This window comes from Lactuca saligna, chromosome 4, assembly GCF_052625555.1.
Source record: "Lactuca saligna cultivar CGN05327 chromosome 4, ASM5262555v1, whole genome shotgun sequence".
NCBI lineage: Eukaryota > Viridiplantae > Streptophyta > Magnoliopsida > Asterales > Asteraceae > Lactuca > Lactuca saligna.
In genome coordinates, this window is record NC_136420.1 from 14661087 (window position 1) to 14682124 (window position 21038).

Sequence of the window (21038 nt, forward strand, 5' to 3'; positions counted from 1 at the left end):
TTCTCGGGATCATCGGTCTTCGGGACTTGCTTCGGGTCTCGGGGTTGATACTAGGGCTTCGGGGGTACTTCTTTTCACGTAAATCGAGGTAATATGGGAGAGAGATGAGAGAATGAGCAACCAAACTCGACTGACCCTTTAAATCTGTTTATAAGGCAAAACTAGCCTTTTCCATGTCGTGGGCTTGGTCGTCACTACATGCGTCATCGCAAGTTGCATCTGGGGGACTCCCGGAGGTGTCAGGAGACTTGCCACGTCATGGTCTCTGACAGTTTTGGGGTTTCGTGCCCCGAACTTCAGAAATTCATAACTTTCGCATACGAACTCCGTTTTCAACGTTCTTTATATCGACGCGAAGGTGAAATTATGCTCTACAACTCTAGTTTAGACTCCATTGGCTAATTTTGACTTTATTTTTAATATATTATAATTATATTACTTATAAATTACTTTTAGTAGGTCGGGACAGGAAAACTTCGTTATAAACTCATAACTCCTTCATCTGAACTCCGTTTTCGTCTGTCTTTTTATTGTTGGACTACTATCGATGAGATCTTCAATTCTCATTCAGATTGTTTTGGATAACTATCGCTCTAACGTAAATTCACGATTTATGTCACATTGTGTCGTGCCGGTTTTGTCGCAAAACTTCGACATGTCATAACTTCTTCGTTATAACGCCAATTATATGCACGGAAACCTTGTGACATATACTACAACTTGGTTAAGATTAATCCTTATAAATAATCTTCCATAAAAAAGTCATTTTTGACGCTTATCGTCTCTAAATTGACTATCCCGGATCTACGGGCGTTACAAACAATGAGTTCCAAAACTTGAAGAAGGGGAGGATGAGCATAGATGACTATGCTACTACATTCACTGAGAAAATGAAGTTATTTCCGTACCTAGTGCCAACGGAACTCTCCAAGATTGAGAGGCTTGCTAATGGACTGCCTGCCGAATTTGCCCCGACAATCAACATGGAAACCACTCTGAAAACAACTGTTCAAGCAGCGAAGAATGTGGAGGCCCAGCAGAAGGAAAAGGGTTTGGAAAGGATAAAGTTCGATGGACCTTCAGGGTCCAACAAGAAAAACAAGTTCTCGAAGTCTAGTTCGAGAGGAGGAGGAGGGGAAGCGAAATGGTGCGAAAAATGTAAGAAGAAGCATCATGGAAAATGTGAGGTGGTGGCCACATGTTTTAAATGTGGATAGCCAGGGCACTATGCCACCGAATGCACACTTACCAAGAAAGTTTGCTATGGTTGCGGTGAGGAGGGTCACATCCCAAAGGATTGCCCGAAGAAGAAAGAGGCAACTAGACCCAATATTCCGCCAAAGCCGAAGGCGAGAGCATTCCAAATGACACTGGAAGCTGCTAAAGATGAAGCTGATGTCGCTTCAGGTACCTTTCTCGTAAACAAATTGCCTGCCTAAATTTTATTTGATTCTGGAGCCAACTACTCATTTATATCGCATGAATTTGGTAGAAAACTAGCTTTTCCTGTTGATAGACTAGATAATGCCATATTAGTCGAAGTTGCTAGTGACAAGTTTGTATCTATTAGCCATCGTATGAAAAACATCTTAATTGACTGGAATGGGAATAAATTCCACGAGGAGTTATTGCCTACGAACTAAACAGTTTCGACATCGTGCTTGGAATGGATTGGCTTAGCGCCAATGACGCCGAGATATTGTGCAAGAAGAAGATAGTCAAAGTAAACCCGCCTGGGAAAGAGTCGTTTATGGTGTATGGAGATAAACGTAGAGTAAATTCTGGAATCATTTCATTGATGAAAGACAGGAAGTGTTTGGCCAAAGGATGTACGTTATATCTAGCATTTTTGATAGGTGATAAGAAAGAGAAAAAGGCGATACAGAGCATTCCTATCGTATGTGATTATCCGGAAGTATTTCCTGAAGATCTTCCCGGATTACCACCTGATAGACAAGTAGAGTTTACATAGACTTGTTACCAGGGACGACACCAATAGCAAAAGCACGTTACTGATGAGCACCGACGGAGATGAAGGAGCTGATGATGCAACTTAAGGAGTTATTGCACAAAGGTATCATTAGACCTAGTTCATCACCTTGGGGAGCTCCGATGTTATTCGTGAAGAAGAAAGATGGATGTATGAGAATGTGCATCGATTACAGAGAGCTGAACAAGGAAACAATAAAGAATAGATATCCATTGTCGAGGATTGATGACCTGTTCAATCAACTACAAGGTTCGAGCTATTTCTCGAAGATCGATCTTAGGTCAAGATATCATCAACTGAAAGTAAGAGAGCAGGATATAGAGAAGACTACATTCTGAACACGATATGGGCACTACGAGTTTTTGGTTATGTCATTTGGACTAACCAATGCTCCAGCAGCATTCATGGTTTTGATGAACAGGGTTTGAAATCTGTTCCTAGATAAATCTATGATAGTGTTCATAGATGACATTCCGATTTACTCGAAAAGCCAAGAGGATGATGGCAGACACTTGAGAGAAGTGTTGGAAGTGTTGAAGAAAGAGAAGTTGTATGCAAAGTTCTCCAAATGTGATTTTTGGATTCGAGAAGTCCAATTCTTGGGTCACGTGGTCAATCAAGAAGGGATAATGGTTGATCCAGCGAAGATCGAAGCTGTGATGAAGTGGGAACAACCAAAAAGTCCCACGGAGAGCCGAAGCTTTTTGGGATTAGCCGGATATTACCGAAGGTTTATCCAAGGCTTTTCTTCGATCGCTAGTCCATTAACAGCTTTGACCCACAAAGGAGCTACTTATGTTTGGAGTGATAAGCATAAAGAAGCATTCGAGAAGCTAAAGAGAAAGCTATGCGAGGCACCGATACTTTCTCTACCCGATGGAGTTGAAGAGTTTGTTGTTTATAACAATGCGTCTGGGGTTGGATTGGGTTGTCTTTTGACCCAAAGAGATAAGGTGATCGCATTGGCGTCTCGACAATTGAAAGAGCATGAAAAGAACTACCTGACTCATGATTTGGAGTTGGAAGCGGTAGTATTCGCTCTAAAGATATGGAGGCGTTACCTCTATGGCATGAAGTGCAAACTTTTCACTGATCATAAGAGTCTCCAATATCTCTTTAATCATTAAGAATTAAATATGAGGCAACGACGGTGGCTAGAGTTACTTAAGGACTACGATTGTGAGATACTTTACCACCCTGGTAAAGCTAATGTTGTTGCTGATGCTCTCAGTCGGAAAGTCAATCTTGAAAGGAAAAGGCCAAGAGCATTGAGAATTGAAGTTGTCTCGACAATTGTGGAAAGTATAAAGAAAGCTCAAGAGGAAGCTTTTGAGAAGAATGACCGAAAGGAGGAGCGTTTGGGCAAAACATTGGTGTTCGGTATAAACAGTCATGGACTGAAGGTGTTCCAAGATCGGATTTGGATACCTAAGACAGGAGGAGTCAGAGATTTTCTGATGGAAGAAGCTCACAAGACCATGTACTCGATTCATCCCAGTAGCACTAAAATTTATAAGGACCTGAAACCCTACTACTGGTGGCCGACGATGAAGCTTGATGTTGCAAAGTATGTGGCCAAGTGTGTGACTTGTGCTAGAGTCAAGACACAACATCAGAAACCATATGGGAGTTTAGAACCTTTACTTGTGCCTATGGGTAAATGGGAAGACATTGCTATGGATTTTGTCACTAAGCTACCCAGAACAAAGAATGGTCACGACATGATTTGAGTGGTCGTTGATCGATTCACTACGAGTGCGCATTTCGTAGCAGCCAAGGAAAAATGGTCTATGGAAAAGCTTGTGAATTCTTATGTGAAGGAAATTGTGAGGCTTCACGGTGTTCCATTAACGATAGTGTCAGATCGTGACATCCGTTTCACCTCACGATTTTGGAAAAGTCTACAAGAGGAATTGGGTACCAAGTTGTGTTTAAGTACAACTTACCATCAACAGACTGATGGATAGAGCGAACGGACAATACAAACACTTGAAGATATGTTGAGAGCATGTACCCTGCAATTCCAAGGTAATTGGGATGAACATTTACCTTTGGTAGAATTTTCCTACAATAATAGTTTCCACTTGAGCATAAAGATGGCACCTTATCAAGGTTTGTACGGACAGAAGTGTCGTATGCCGTCTTTTTGGCTTGAGGCTGGGGAAAAGCAGTTTATGGGACCCGAGATGGTTTATCAAACCGCTGAAAAGTTGAAAATAATTAGGAAAATAATGTTAGCAACTCAGGATCGTCAAAAGAGCTATGTTGACAACAAGCGAAGGCCGATGACTTTTGAAGTTGGAGATTCGGTTTTTGAAGAGTTTAAAACAAACTTAAAGATTGATTAGATCTATGAAACAGGTAAATGAATGACTAAGTAAACAATCAAGAACAAGCTAATGAATCAGAAAGATCGAATGATTCAATAAACAATCCTCAGAAGAGCTCGATAAAGAACGTCAACTGTAGAGGATTTTAGGGTTTACAAATATTCAATGAGAGTGACGACCGTTACTATACGCATACATGCATGCATATATTTATAATAAAACCCTAACAGATTTTCTAATAATAATAAGGCTAATCTAGCTGAACACGGATTGACAAGCCCAATCCGGTTGTAAAACAAAAGGGCCCAAGACGCAACTCTATTATCTTCAACAATCTCCCCCTTTGCGTCTTTGGCACATAATCTTCATTCTCTTTTGACAGCAGAAGGCTTCTTTACCGTCTCAAAAATCTTCGGGATTATAGCCAGAATGTGATGCCTGAAGGTGATATACCAACGAAGCATGTCAGTGAAGTTCTTCTTGTCTGCTGTTGAGTTCTGTTTGCATCGGTGAATGATGTTTATAATATGCTCCAGACAATCTGTAGAAAACAGATGTTTGTCTACCAAAGCAAACAGAAACTTATGCTTGTCGCCTCTGGTGAACATGACCGTCAGATTGGAAGAATCAATTTGCCCTACCTTCATTTTATGAACATCTCCTGTCTTGGAAGTAGGCTTGACGGTCGGTTTCTTATTCATAACCTTTGCTATTTCCTGATCCATAGTGGCGAGCTCATGGATGTAGGAAGCCAACATTCTTTTAAGATGTTTGAGAATCAGTTCATACTCTCTATGGTTGGAGAGAAGAATGTTGTATAGCAGAATCCAATCATGCGGATTCAGACTGGGAAGATCTGCCAGAGAAATAAGATGTTCTGTGTTGGCCGTTCCTCTGTTGATTTTGAAATTAACGTTCACAAATTTCCCAGCCTGTGTCGGTTTCAGCACCTTGACTTTAATGATTTTCTGAGCGCTCCATGTCAAGTACTGCGGTTGACCATACTTCAGATAGAAATCTATTAGCTCTCTGTCAACCTTCAAGTTCGGATGAGGGACATCGGCAGTGACATCAAAGCAATGAAATGTGAAAGCTTTTCGCGTGATTGGCATGTCGAACTGCGAGTCTTTTGTATTTTCACACTCGAAGGATGCAATCGGTTCCAACCAATATATGGAAGGAAACTCAATCGCTTGAGTGATGAGTGTGTCTCTGTCCTAATCTGGGAACAGAGTCTTCTTGGCTTGAATAGCATCCTCATCCTCCTTGATCTTTCTTTCGCTGGCCTCGGCCTCTCGAGCTATCTTAAGAGTTTCATCAAGCTCTTTGTCCCTTTTCTTGCGTTGAAGAGCTTCAGTGATAGTTTCATCTGAATCTGATTCACTCTCAACAAGGACTTGTTTCCTAGAACCCGAAGCTACATTAACCTTCGGTTCTGTCTTGGGCACACCTTCCTCTCCCCCTTGTCGCGGAAGAACAAGCTTCTCCGAGACACCCTTCATTTCACTCAAGATGTTAATAGCAGGAAGGAGTTTCGTCTGGAGATGCTGTCTGATAGTGAGGGTAAGGAAGGGATCATGGGTGTCAAGAACATTTGTTAACACATTCTTGACATCACCAGCGCAACTTTGAAGAACTGCCCGCTGAGTCTTTAGCAAAGAAATTTATTGTTGTGCCTGGGCCAGTTGGATCTTTTGTAGGTCGATGGTTGCCTGGTGCTTGACAAGATCTTCCTTCAGGGTGCTCTCGGCTGCCAGAGAAGAAAAACGTGAATCCAAAGATTTGAGAAATGATGTGGATTCAGTTTTGAGGTCAGCACGCAGAGCCTCAAATTTGGTGGTTTCACCCTGAAGGGTAGCCGAGAAAGAGTCAACAGACGTCTGAAACCTGGCCGCACTGGAATTAGCATGAGCTTTTAGAGAATCAAGAAAGATCTGAGTTGTGTGAACAACCTCAGAAACTTCCTTGGTGGCTTTGGAGCATGAAGCAGCTGAGTTGTCGATGGCTTCAGTTGAACGATCCAGGGCGTCAGTGTATGTCTTGATCGCAGACTCAATGAAGGCTTTGAGCACAACACCCCCGTAGGCTTTATTATCAGCCAACAGACTATCAAGTTTATCGTGAATTTCCTGAATCTGCTAACTAGTAACTGGGGTATCGGCATCAATGTCTGTAGGAATCCGGTAGGGGCTATAATAAATAGAGTCGAACTCTTCATCATCGCCGCCCAAGGTAGCACCGGAGTTGGAGGATGGAGAAGGAGATGGGGGAAGGTTGATGACCGGGGTTTCAACCACAGTAGCAGCCCCTGTATCAGATACATTAACTGTTACTGGTGGTTGGGAAGAGGTGATGGTAACTGATTTGGTGATAATGGGTATGGAGATAGAGGATGAAGGTTGAGTAACAGAGAAGGGAATGGTAGGTTCTGTTGTAGTTGGAGGGATGGTTATAGGAACAGAAAGTGGGACCTTCTGTGTTGGTGATTGGGGTGGAGTTGGAATTTTTGGAGAAGTGGGAGGAGTGGGTGATTTGGTAATTTGGGGAGATGTAGGTGGAGAGGGTGATTTGGGAATTTTGGGAGATGCTGGTGGAGAGGGTAGATGAGTGATAGCGGGAGAAGATGGTTGTTGAGGAGACTGAGCAGGTGTTGTTTCGGTTTGAGGAGCAGCAACCTCTGTGTCTGATGGGTCATGAGGAGCAGAGTCAGAAGAAGGAGACCCTTTGGCTCTTTTAGCCATCTTCTTGACCTTTTTGGATTTGGACTGAGAAGGTTCCTCTGCCTCAGATTTGCGTTTAGAGGATCTTCTCTTTCTCTCCTTCTTTGGTTCAGTTTCTTTCTTATCCCTTTTCTCCTTTTTGCTTGCCCTCTTGCCACGGTTGGCAGGTTGATCGAGGGCGTCAAGAGCAGCACGCTGTTCATCGGACATAACCCTTGGAGGCAAGGGTGTTCTGGTGCTATAGTCAGCCATGATGTTGCTGTGAGGCGTGACGCACCTATACATGGATTCAGGGATCAATCCATAATGGAGAAACTTACTTGGATCAGAGACAATGATCTTCTTGGTGTGGTAAGTGGCAATTGAAGCCGTAAGAGCATTCTTCATTACCGGGATTTCAAGGGAATCCATGGCCCTTTTTGTAATAAGCGTCCAGAACCGGCCGCATGAGATCTCGGAGTACCTTGTAGTTGTGTTGAGACTTTGAACGACTTGAGACCAGATTATGGAACCATAATCTAGATTGATGCCATTGTAAAGACCATACAGGATGGTCAGAAACCCTTTACTCGTGGTGTCAGAACCACCACACCTCTCTGCTAATCCCTTAATAAGAAGGGTAAGCAATCCGTTCCACTGAGACGGAAGACAAGATTTCTTGACTTTGGCAATGGTAGTAAGAACTTCCGTATACCCCATTTCGTACATCATTGAAAAGAGTTGCGTAGTGGTGATAAAGTCCTGTGAGATGACGGAAGAGGTGACAGCAAGCCCTAGAAGAGAGCAAAACCTTGTTTTGGATACAGAGGTTTTCTTGTTGTGAATGGTGAAGAAGATGCGATCTTTGTGTTTGTCGTAGTTGGCCGTTGTGTAAACTTGGGAGAGCAGGGACATGGGAACGGCCTCCACCTGCGTGAGTGCTAACAACAATGGGGAATATTTGAGGCATTCCACCACGTGTAGCATGTAGGAGTCATATAAGAATGGGGTCATCTCTATAATCAAATTTTGATTAGGTTTGATTGAGAGCAAAGAGGAGGATGCAGTTTGATCTTGTGCTGAAGAAGAAGTCGCCATTGTTGAGTTGTGGAAGAAGATGAACAGTTGAAACTTTTTCAGAGAGAGAATTCGTGAGAGGTAAATGCCAAAGAACACGATCACCCCTTATTTATACCGTTCACAGGAGAGAGAAAATCGTGATGATGAAGAAACCAAAACGTCGCCTGAAAAAGCGCGATTGGAAGTTATGGTGTATCCCAGGAATACGTCAGCACACGTGGGTGTGAAAGGAATCAATTGCACGCGCCCAAATCATTTTTGTACCGTTTGAAATTCTTGTGCCCTTGTTTGGTTACATCTGAAACTTAAAACCATATGCCAAACAGTAATCAGAATGTTGGAAAAAAATTAATTTTCGTGCATAGGAGTGTGAAAGATAAAGAGATAAATCAAAGGTGTTTAGGATGTGAGTGTTGTCTAGTAAGAAGACAGAAAGCGGAAGATTCCAGGCAAAAATCGCTTCCTTCAAAGCCAAGAGAGACTTGAAGTGCTTGTGTGGTTTCCCGAGAAATACGATCAGTTTTCTGTTAATAAACAATGAAAGGCATCTTTTGATCATGGGCTGAAGGGTGGCTGACCTCTAACCGAACATCAAGTCTTAACATAAAACTGAGTGTTGGTAGAGATACCTGTGAGACCGATGTGATCTGTTGAACAGGTAGGTGGGAAGTATCACGTGACAAAAATGGGATAGATAGAAATCTCAAAGAAAAATAAACTGGACCTCTTTGGGAAGAAATGTCTTAGGTGTAGACAATTTCATAAAAGATCACACAAAAAGAAAATGAGATTTCCAAGTAATAGCTTGAGTTTATCACTCACCGTTAATTCATTTCAGGTATTGGATTTTGGGTTTCACTTAGAATGTGGTAATCGAATCCAAGATCATAAACACAGATGTTGTGCAACCATAAGCCTCAGTGGTAAAGACCGAAAGCATCAAGGGTTACTTTGGGGAATCGAAGGTAAATGAAGAAGTTGAGGAGATGGTTAAGAGACCGAACGTACCTTCTGCTACAGTATAGGGACAGAGCAGAGCAACTCATGTTTCAGATAAGTAGAGTAAGGTAGCTCTAGACCGAGTGTGAGAGAATAGCCTGATTGGGATGAAACGATAGGTATTGATCGAATCATTAAGGCCTGCTCGAGGTCATTGAGGCTTGCGACAACATACAGCAGCATGCTTCTAGGGACGTCTAACTAGGCTGAGAAAGATAAAACATACCTGAGTAAACACTACAGAAGGAGATGCTTGTATTCACCTGTGCAAATCGTACACCGACCAGAAAGATAAAATGTTTTTGTAATTTTGGGATTTTTCTGAAAAATAAATAAAAACGGAAAGATAAAATGTTTTTGGAATTTTGGAATTTTCTGAAAAATAAATAAAAACAGAAAGATAAAATGTTTTTGGAATTTTGGAATTTTCTGAAAAATAAATAAAAACAGAAAGATAAAATGTTTTTGGAATATTAGAATTTTCTGAAAAATAAATAAAAACAGAAAGATAAAATGGTACAACATAAAAAAAAATTAGGAAGCAGAGATAGACCGAGTGATCTGTGTATTTCGGTGACAAATTCAGAACCAAGAGGAACCGAGCGGTCTGTCTAGTTCGGTTCAGAATCATTGGAGCAGAGAGAGACCGAGTGTTGCGTTGGTTCCTTTAAATTTCCAGGACAGAGAGAGACCGAGCGGTCTGGTTGCTTCGGTTCCTTTATTTCACCAGAGCAGAGAGAGACCGAGCGGTCTGGTTGCTTCGGTTCCTTTATTTCACCAGAGCAGAGAGAGACCGAGCGGTCTGTCTCGTTCGGTTCTTGATTCTTAGATGGAGATTTGAGGATTTGGGACCGACTCTCCAACCATCATACCCAAACCTTGTAGAATTTTATTGAAAGTCGTTTCAGGAAGAGCTTTGGTAAAGAAATCAGCCAATTGATCAGTGGTTCTAACAAAGTGTACTTCAATGTTTCCGTCTTCCACGTGATCTTTGATGAAGTGATACCTCAGTGCGATGTGCTTGGTCTTGGAATGCTGCACTGGGTTATGACAGATCCTAATTGCACTTTGAGAGTCACAATATAGTGGGATCTTTTTCATATTGAGTCCATAATCTCGAAGTTGACTCTGGATCCAAATCACTTGAGAGGTACAAGAAGCAGCAACAATGTATTCGGCTTCAGCAGTAGACAGTGACATGCAGGTTTGTTTCTTGGACTGCCAGCTAACTAACTTCCCATCGAGGAATTGGCAACCGCCAGTAGTGCTTTTCCTGTCGAGACCACAACCACCAAGGTCTGCATCTGAGTAGGCTTGAACGAAGAAGCCAGAATTAGAAGGGTACCACAGACCTAAAGAGGTAGTTCGCTTGAGATATCAGAATATGTTTTTCACTGCAAGCATATGAGGTTCCCTTGGATTTGCCTGAAATCGAGCACAGTAACAAACGGAAAACATTATGTCAGGTCTGCTAGCAGTAAGATACATTAGAGAGCCTATCATTTGACGATAAAGTGTAAGATCAACAGCTGGTTTGTCCAGGGAAGGAGTGAGCTTAGTGCCGAATGCCATTGGGACTTTGATTTTTGAATCTCCCATCATGCCAAATTTTGCTAAGAGATTCTTGGTGTAAGCTTCCTGGTTGATAAAGATGCCTTCAGGTCCCTGTCTTATATTTAAACCAAGGAAAAAGTTAATGGGACCCATTGAACTCATTTCAAATTTAGTCTCCATCAGCTTTCTGAATTCAACTGTTAGGCATGGATTCGTGGAGCCGAAGATGATATCATCGACGTAAATTTGGACGATCATAAGGTGGTTACCTTCCTTTTTATGAAAGAAGGTTGGGTCAACCGAACCTTGTTTGAATTTGGACATCTTTAAAAATTTAGTCAGCATTTCATACCAGGCCCTCGGTGCTTGTTTGTGACAATACACGGCTTTATCCAATATGTAACAGTGATCGGGATGCTTTTCATTCACGAATCCAGGAGGTTGCTCCACATACACAGTCTCTTCGAGATCTCCATTAAGAAAAGCACACTTGACGTCCATTTGAAAGACCTCAAAGTTTTTGTGAGCAGCATAAGCAAGAAATAGTCTCACTGATTCCAGCCTAGCTACCGGAGCGAAAGTCTCTTCATAGTCAACGCCTTCCTCTTGACAGTATCCTTTGACAACCAATCGAGCTTTGTTTCTGATAACATTCCCTTCCTTGTCGAGTTTGTTCCTAAAGACCCATTTGAGACCAACAACCGAGGCATGAGGAGGAGTTGGAATAAGATTCCAGACCTTGTTCCTTTCAAATTCATTCAGTTCATCTTGCATTGCTTGAACCCAATCAGAGTGATCAAGAGCAGTTTTAACTGTCTTTGGTTCAACTTTGGAAACGAATGAGTTAAACATGCAGAATTCAACTTTTGAGTACAAGGATGCTTGTTTTGCCTTGAGCTGTGATCGGGTCAGAACTGTTTCTGAGATATCACCGACCACTTGAGAAATAGGATGATTTCTGGCCCATTTGGTGAGAGGAGGGAAGTTTGGATCAAAGGATGGATCCAATTCAGCATTTATCATTTCTTCTGGTTCGGACAGACTGTCGAAGTCGAATGACATATCAGCATGCTCCCCCTCGACATGTGATCTTGCAGGAATGTCTTGTGAATCATGAGCTATAGGGGTTTCCTGATGTGATGATGTTTCGGGTGCTAATGAACCTACGGTTGGAGAGGCTCTGTCGTTTGGTGAGACGCTTTCGGTTGGTGAGACACTCTCGGTTGGTGAACCACTCTCGGTTGGTGAAGCACTCTCTGTTGGTGAAGCACTCTTTGTTGGAGGTTGAGACCTTAGCTCCCCCTCAACTTGTGAACTTGACTGGAATGCAGGTGGATCCTCCCCCTCTACTGATGCATTGTGTTGAGGAGGGTCTTGTGAACTCGATTCTTCTTCATTCAGTCTTCTTGCAACATCGTCAATAAGTTGCTTCAAGTTATCTACCCTGTTGTCTGCTGCACTGGCTTCAGAAAGAGTGGCCTTCTCTGGTTCATCCAAAAGCTCCATGAATTTCTCGAGTAGATTGGCGACCGAGGCTGTGACTTGGCCAGTTTGAGGAAAGATTTCTCCAGCTGTGTCTTCGTTGGCCTGTAGCTTCTTAACATAGCTATCATCAAAATTCACGTAGTAAGTTTCTTCGATCTTCTTGGAATGCTTGTTTAACACTCTGTATGCTTTGGAAGTAAGAGAATATCCCAGAAATATCCCTTCATCAGCTTTGACATCAAACTTGTTGCGGTGTTCTTTGGAATTGAAAATGAAGCACCTGGAACCGAACACATGGAAAAACTTCACATTTGGCTTCCTGTTGTTGATGATCTCATAAGGAGTGAGAGTGAAGCGTTTGTTAAGATACAACCTGTTCTGTGTAAAACAAGCAGCAGAAATAGCATCAGCCCAAAAATATAAAGGTAAGGAAGCAAAACTTAGCATTGTTCGGGCAGCTTCACATAAGGATCGGTTTCGTCTTTCAACAATTCCGTTCTGTTGAGGTGTGTAAGAAGCTGAGAAGTTGTGACTGATCCCTTTTTCTTCCAGGAATTCTTCAAATTCTTTATTTTTGAACTCCAACCCATTGTCACTTCTGATGTTGCGAACAATCTTCTTCAGCTGTACTTCAATCTGCTTGATGAACACTTTTAGCTTGTGAGTCGCTTCAGATTTAAGCTTCAGAAAGAACACCCATGTAAAACGTGAGAAGTCATCAACAATAACAAGAATATACTTGCTACCACCAATGCTTTCTACAGAAGATGGACCACATAAGTCAATATGAAGTAATTCCAGTGGTTCAACGACTTTGGTGTTTATTATGGATGGATGACTTTGATGACTCTGCTTCCCCATTTCGCATGCAGCACACAGATGATCTTTGTCATATTTGAGCAATGGGAGACCCCTCACATGACTTCCAGTGACGAGTTTGTTGATATCTTTGAAGTTGAGATGAGAGAGTCTTCTGTGCCACAGCCAGCTTTCGTCAGATGGTGCCTTGGATAACAGACAGATGGCTGGGTCTCCTTTGATTGGTTTGAGATTTAGGGGAAACATTTCACCTTTGCGCTCTGATTGGAGAATAACTTTGTTCGTCTTCTTCTCAATAATTTCCGAACCTTCATCATCGAATGAGACTTTGAGACCAGTACCTCCAACAAGCTGAGATACACTGATGAGATTGTGTTGCAATCCCTCTACATATGCAACTTTCCTAATTGAGAAATCACCGTTTGTAATCATCCCGATGCCTTTGATTGTTCCGAAGGAATTGTTCCCAAATTTGACATTACCTCCATTGGAAAGAGATCTGAATTCCCTGAGTTCTTCCTTCCTCCCTGTCATGTGACGCGAGCAGCCACTATCAATGTACCATTCTTCGTCATACTGCTCGTCACTAATAACCTGCAAAAATTAAGCAGATTTAGGAACCCAGAGCTTTTTGGGTCCTCGTGAGTTGTTTGCGGGAATAGTAAGAGAGATGTCAACAACATATGTTCTCTTAATTAGAGTTGTATTATATTTTCTTTTGATGGTGTAAAATCTGATTTGATTTGGATTTGATGGTTTCAGAATGGATTTTGATTCAGTGTTTGAAACCTTCTTTTTCCATTTTTGATCAGCTGAAGACTAAGATTTTTGAGAAGAAGCAGAGTGGACTCGAGGTTGAGAAGAGACAGAGGATTGTGAGGAATTAGAAGTGTTAGTATGAGAAGAGACTGGGTAACTCTTTTGCTTTTGATTAACGAAAGGACCACCTTTAGAGTTTTGACCTCTTTTAATTCCCGAACCGAACCTGTGCTTTCGATTGAAATCATTCTCTGAACCGAATCTACACGTTCGGTTGTTGTTGTGCTCTGAGCCTAACATCTGCTTTTGGTTTTTGTTCTGCTTAGAACCGAACCTCTGCTTTCGGTTGTTGTTCTGCTCAGAACTGAGACTTTGCGTTCGGTCATTGTTGCTCTCCGTCGATCCATCAGGATTTTTTGTTGGATTTAAATTCTTGTCTTGATGTGAAAAGTAGGCATTTTGCGATCGCCAAAACTGTTTTCTTTCAGAGAGATTTTTCCTGTATCTCTGATTCCTTTCCCGTTTTTGACTTCTCATCTGCTTTGGTTGATGATGGACGTTAGCTTTATGTTCATTAGTTGAAACACTCTGATCCGATGTTGCTTTGCTTGAAGATTTGACTTCTTTTGCAGGAATTTCTTTCTCTTGAGGAACATCTTTTGTTCCACTGGTACTTGCCACGTTAAAGCTATCAGGTTTATTTAAAGGTTCTGGAACGTATCTGCCTTTGCTTTTCCATGAAGTCCTTTCAGACAGACCTGTCATTTCATCAGCATTGTCAATAGGAGCCGACCAGAAGAACTCATCACACCCATCATCATTGTCTTCGTTCACAATAGCTGTTAGTTCAGCAGTCTGATGTTCGGTTACACCAGTGACTTTGTATACCTGATTCGGAGTGGTCCTAACCTTTTGATATACAACTGCCTTCTCTACAAGAATCGGGGACTGTTGTTGGGACAACCGAGCGAATTCCACAGAATTTTCTGAGATGAGATTTTTGTGGTTCTCGGGTTCATTTTTGACAAATTCTGAGCAATCAACTGTGTCTTCTACAGAAATTTCACTCATGTTATCATCCTCATTAAGCTCAGATGCATTTTCAACATCAATTTTATTTTCCGAGCTCAAGTTGGCATTCAGTGAGTCAAATTTTTGTATAGTTTCGGTTCTAAGCTTCAGTTTATCATTTTCATCCAAAAGATTTTTGAGCATATTCTTGTGGTCCTTGGATTTTATGAAAGATTCAATTTTGTCCAGTCCATATAAATATGTTGGATTAACATCCTCAGACGAAATAATACTCTCACAATTGAATGCATCAGCATCAATTTCATCTTCCTTAAACTCAAGAAAGGGTAAAATCATGCGATGAATCTTTTGACCTATTTCACAATTTAAATGAAGCTGAGTAATATTAGTATAAAGACGTTTGGCAATCAGACAAAAAACATTCGCTGTTTCAAAAGCTTTAAATTATCTCTCTGCAAATAGATGTTTTCATCTTTTATTTTGATTAACTCTAACTCCTTCAGTTCGATCCACATCCGCCGTTCCTCACTCTTCGAAGACACCCTGCTTAATTGATCAGTTAGGTTAGAATTGGTGACCCGAGTTTGAGTTAAGCTACTATCTAGATGAGAGATTCTTGAATTCACACTTTTTAATTCCTTTTCATATGAACATTGTGGGACTTTAAATGAGACAAAAACTGATTGTACCTTCTTGATCAGTTCATCAAGTTCGTTGAACTGCTCGCTGAGTGGTTTGGCGATAAAGCATAGATTCTGTTGTTCTTTGTCATCATTCCCACCATCTGTGTTGTAACCTCTCATCTGCGAAATGTCAGACACCATCAAGCATCTTCCTCCACTGCTTTCTTCTTTTGCTACATAGGCTTTTCCATGAGAAGGCTTCCTCACTTCATCATCTTCAGAATCGGTTGACCACACCTCCACACCACCGAACTCATCATCAGCTACCGAGCCCTGCACAATTAAAGCATTCATGGAAGGGTTAGCAGCAGATTTCTTCTTCCTTAGCTCATCAAGCTTTTTCATCAACACAGCTTCCTCATCATTTTCTTCGTTCTTTTCTGCCATCTTTTTGAGGACGCAATCTTTTGCGTAGTGGTTCTTTCCTCCACAATAATAGCAGCTCACTCCAGAATCTCCTTCAGCCTTCAGTTCCTTCTTTGCTTCTTCAGCTTTCGGTTCATCTTTGACCTTTTCAGTGCTATAGCTTCCTTGCCAGTTTCGGTTCCTATTGGTGGGGAATTTCTTCTTGATGAATCTCTTAGGGTTTGACACCATCATAGCATAGTCATCAGATGTGAGATCATAATCATCCAAGTTAAGATCTTCGTCCTCTATCACAGCTTTGCTTTTCGACAGGAGTGCTAGTGAACTCAGATTTGAAACCACGGTCTTCTCCTGCAGCACCATCTTTTCCTGAGATTTTAGAATACCCACCAGTTTCGCCAAAGAATAGGATTTGAATTGCTCGTGTGCTTTAACTGTGGACACAATTGATCTCCACTCAGACCTGAGTCCATTTAAAAAAGTAACCTTCTGTTCAATCAACTTTCTTTCGATGTCATGCTTGATCATCTTGCTAAGAAGATGATTGAAGCGATCAAATGTTTGAGTCACTGTTTCTTCTGTTCCTTGCTTGAATTCACCAAACTCAGATAGAAGTAAGGTTTGAATGGAGTGTTCAAGGTCTTCATCTGTAGAGTACAATTCACTTAGCCTGTCCCATATCTCTTTAGCAGTTGTGCATGAACTTACCAACCTGAAGGTATCGGATTGAAGAGCAAATCTAATCAATCTTAGCGCTTTGATATTGCACTGAAATTTAACCTTTTCATCTTGCGCTACATCTTTAACATCTTTCAGGAGATCATTATACTCCTTTTGAGTTTTAATAATCCTTGAAGTTGCTGAATGAGAAAACGGTCCAGAGATAATTGCTTCCCAGATGAGGTATCCATTATCCTCAGATCCTATGACATAATCTTCAAAGTGATTCGCCCAGACTTCATAATCATGTGTGTAGAGAATGGGAATCTTTGTCGTTGATCCAATGCTGTTTGAAATGTTGATGGGATTGGATTGAGACTCGTCCATAATTGATCGAATAACCTGTTCAAAGATCAGACTTGTAATATATCGAATTAGGGCAAAGGTAATAAATATTGAGATACGTCAATTAAGAGATGACGGCTCAATAAATATTAATGAATGCGAAATAACCCTAATCGAAGCTTTTTCACAGAAAAGAAGTGTACGAATTACACAGCCTCCTGCTCTGATACCAATTGAAGAGTTTAAAACAAACTTAAAGATCGATTAGATCTATGAAACAGGTAAATGAATGACTAAGTAAACAATCAAGAACAAGCTAATGAATCAGAAAGGTCGAATGATTCAATAAACAATCCTCAGAAGAGCTCGATAAAGAATGTCAACTGTAGAGGATTTTAGGGTTTACAAATATTCAATGAGAGTGACGACCGTTACTATACGCATACATGCATGCATATATTTATAATAAAACCCTAACAGATTTTCTAATAATAATAAGGCTAATCTAGCTGAACACGGATTGACAAGCCCAATCCGGTTGTAAAACAAAAGGGCCCAAGACGCAACTCTATTATCTTCAACAGTTTTGCTTAAAGTCTCGCTGTGGAAGGGACTTATAAGATTTGGTAAAAGGGGAAAATTAAATCCAAGGTTTATTGGACCGTTTAAATTTCTTCAGGGGATTGGGAACCAAGCTTACAAGCTCGAACTACCAGAAGAACTGAATGGAATTCATAACACTTTCCATGTGTGTTATTTGAGAAAGTTCACGGGAGAAGTTCCCGACATGATTCCACTTTCGGAGTTGAGAATCGATGAAAACAAAAGGTTGATTGAAGAACCAGAGGCAATCGTTGACCGAAAGACTAAGAAGTTGCGATGCAAGATGGTCGAGTTAGTGCTTGTCCGATGGAAACACACGAATGGGCCAAATCTCACATGGGAGACATAGAGTAACATGATGAGTCGCTACCCCCATTTGTTCGTTGATGTGTGATTCTGGGGACGAAATCGTTCTAAGGTGGAGAGTATTGTAACGCCTGTGTTTCTGGGCTTGTCATTAATGTTGATATAATAGTCTAGGTTAACCTTTGTAACCCGTTTTGAAATAATAGAAGTGTATTATTTGAGTATTATGTGTTTTGTGGTTAACTGTGTGACTTAATTGAATTAAGAATAAAAATAAGCATCAAATTGAAATGTTAGATAAGCTTGATATCTAAGGATAATGTTATAGTAGTTGAAATGAGGTTTTCGAATATACAAATAATGCCGAAATCCGAGTTATAACGAAGAACTTAAGATCTGTCGAAGTTTCGCGACAGAACCGGCAACGCTGAATGACGTAAAAAGTGAAATTTACATTAGAGCGATATTTAGCCTTAGTGGTCTAAACAAAAGTCATAGAGTTCGTTAAACCAAGAGCGTAAATAAAAAGAATGCCCAAATCTAACTTCGTATGAGGAAGTTATGATTTTTTGAAGTTTCGACTTATTAGTATGCAGCCCGAATACTCGAGCAGTTTTTAGCGAAAACAATCTAAACGAGAATCTAAGATCTCGTTAATTGTAGTGAAACGATAAAAAGATAGGAGAAAATGGACGTCGGATGAAGAAGTTATGAATTTATAACGGAGTTTTCTTTTCCCGGTCTACTAAAAATAAATAATAAAAATAAATTCAAAGTTAGTCGACGGAGTCTAAACGAAAGTTGTAGAGCGTAGTCTCACATACGTGTGGATATAAAGAATGTTGAAAAAGTAGTTCGTATGAAGAAGATATGAATTTCCAAATTTTTTAAATGATTAATATTTATTAATTAATCTTTAATTCGGATGTATATCCGAAGGAGTCACCAGTCTAATCCGAACTACACACAGCGTACCACGATGCATGCACCGCCTCGCACTCAAGAGCTCCGATGACGTAAGCGATGACGATTTCCGAAGCGTATGCCCCGCGTAGAGAATTACACCCATCGTAATGCAAGGCTTCAGCCTCTATAAAAGGCATGCGACGACAGCCAACTTCTTTTGCCAAATTCTCTCCTCTCTCTCCCGTTTTGCATCATTTTACGTGCTAGAAATATCCCGAAACCCCGATATCATTCCCGAGCCCCGAAGCAAGTCCCGAAGCCCCGAAGATCCCGAGAAGTAAGATTCCCGAGCCGAAGCTCTGCCCTCGAGGAGTACGATTTTTGTGAAGATCTTCCAGATCTACCGAAGAATACTACTTCTACAAGTCGTAGTGCTGTCTCATCATTTTCTGATCAAGTGAGTGTGTAGTTACTTTCTTCTAACGCATAATTATGAAGTATTTTATATAAAATACGTGTTATGTGTATATTTTGTTGTTATAAGTGTGAATTGTTATTCAATTTCTTCTATCTCATAGATCTAATTTATTCTCTATGAAATACGTGCTATGTGTGTGTGCCTCATCTGTTATATGGAATATGTATTGATTGAACGTGCTATACTGGTTTTAAACTATGTATAAAAATATATATTTTATCAGCTAATATGTTGGGTAGAACATGGGTAGATAGTTGATGTGTGATAAACAGATGAGAGGCCTCGATGTTGTTGATGTTGACCTAGTCATCTAGCGGAGTATGGATGACGACCACAGACTCTTTCTAGACAGCCCAGTCGAACGCTAGCAGGTTCATAACTCGTAGGTGTTGTGAACGATGTGTTCACCGGTGTACTCTATCCCCCTCATGGTTGCCTTTAGGATATCAATTGTTGAGGAAACCCCTTAGCAGTAATGGCCATCCCGATGAAAATCCTAGATTAGGTCCCTTGAGATAGATGTTGTTTTAGGGACATAAAGTGGGGATAACGGGAATGGGTAATCGGGTTATTGTTGGTTGGTGAAATTAAATATAATAATTTATTGTGGGTTGAAAACCCTATATGCTCACCAGGCACCCAAGCCTGACCCACTCAGTTTATTCGTATTACAGGTAGTGACGTGAGGGCATAGGATTGATGACTCATCAAGTTGTTTTGTTTACAAGTCTGTATATGTATATATTTGTTGAATGACTTGTAATGTTATCGTTTATGCTTTATGGTCTGTATCGGAACATGACATCCCGAGTTTTGATTATATAATGAAAATGCATCTCTTGATGAAATGCCTTGATAAATATTGTTTTATCATATTTGTTTTTGGGAACAAAGTCCGCAACTCTGTTAAATCAAAACAATTTACTCTGAAATTATTTTAAAAAGCATAAATGAAATCGGTCTTTTCTGGCCAAGATTTTGGGGATGTCACACTTATTTATTGTGGGTTGAAAACCCTATGTGCTCACGAGTATCCAAAGCCTGACTCACTCAGTTTCATGTATTATAGGTAGTGGCGCTCGAGTATAGATGTGATGTTTTGGATGAGGGATTACGGATATAGGCCTGTAGATATGAAATAATATAGTAAGGCTTATAATGTACTATTTATGCTTTTAGGAACAAATTCCACAACACTTTTATTTAAAATGTTACTCTGATTTCTAAACAAAGCATAAAAAAATCGGTCTTTTCTGGCCGTGAAAATGGGGATGTCACAGTTGGTATCAGAGTATTAGTTTAAGCGAACTAGCAATTTGTAGGATTTCTAGACTTAAACGTAGAATGCTAAGCGATGATTGTCATATGTGAGCACTAGCTTATTTTAGGAATTGTGCCTAAAATGCTTTGTGTCTGATATGCTATTATTTGTTCGGATGTATGGTCTGTTGCCGACCGGATCTGGAAACCTTATGTGTTTAGGATTCTAAACGTACTACGACGATATTAGAACCAGCATATAAACGTTTTGGAGAAATAATGATGATTTAAACGTTTATCCTAAATAAAAATATAAATTCATCTTATTCGGTGTATATATCAAAATAACAAGAACCCGCGGTGGAGCTGGGAATGCGAATGGGAATACGAATCAACCCCCAATGATTCAGCAAATACATCTTGTAGTAGATGTTGCACCCGAGCCAATCACCATGGTTGGAGTACAAGCTATGATTCGGGCTATGTTAGCAGAACAAGGGAGGAAATGAACCAAATATTGCACGAAAACACGGACGAACCTACCATGCCCATAGAGCAACCCGAGTTGATTCCCAAGCAATCGGAGGAAGGGAACTATAGCCGTCAAGTGCTTTAAGTGGGGACTCAAGGTGAATGAAGGGTTGGCCCAGAGAGGAGAAGCGACAAGGATGGGTGAATGTACAA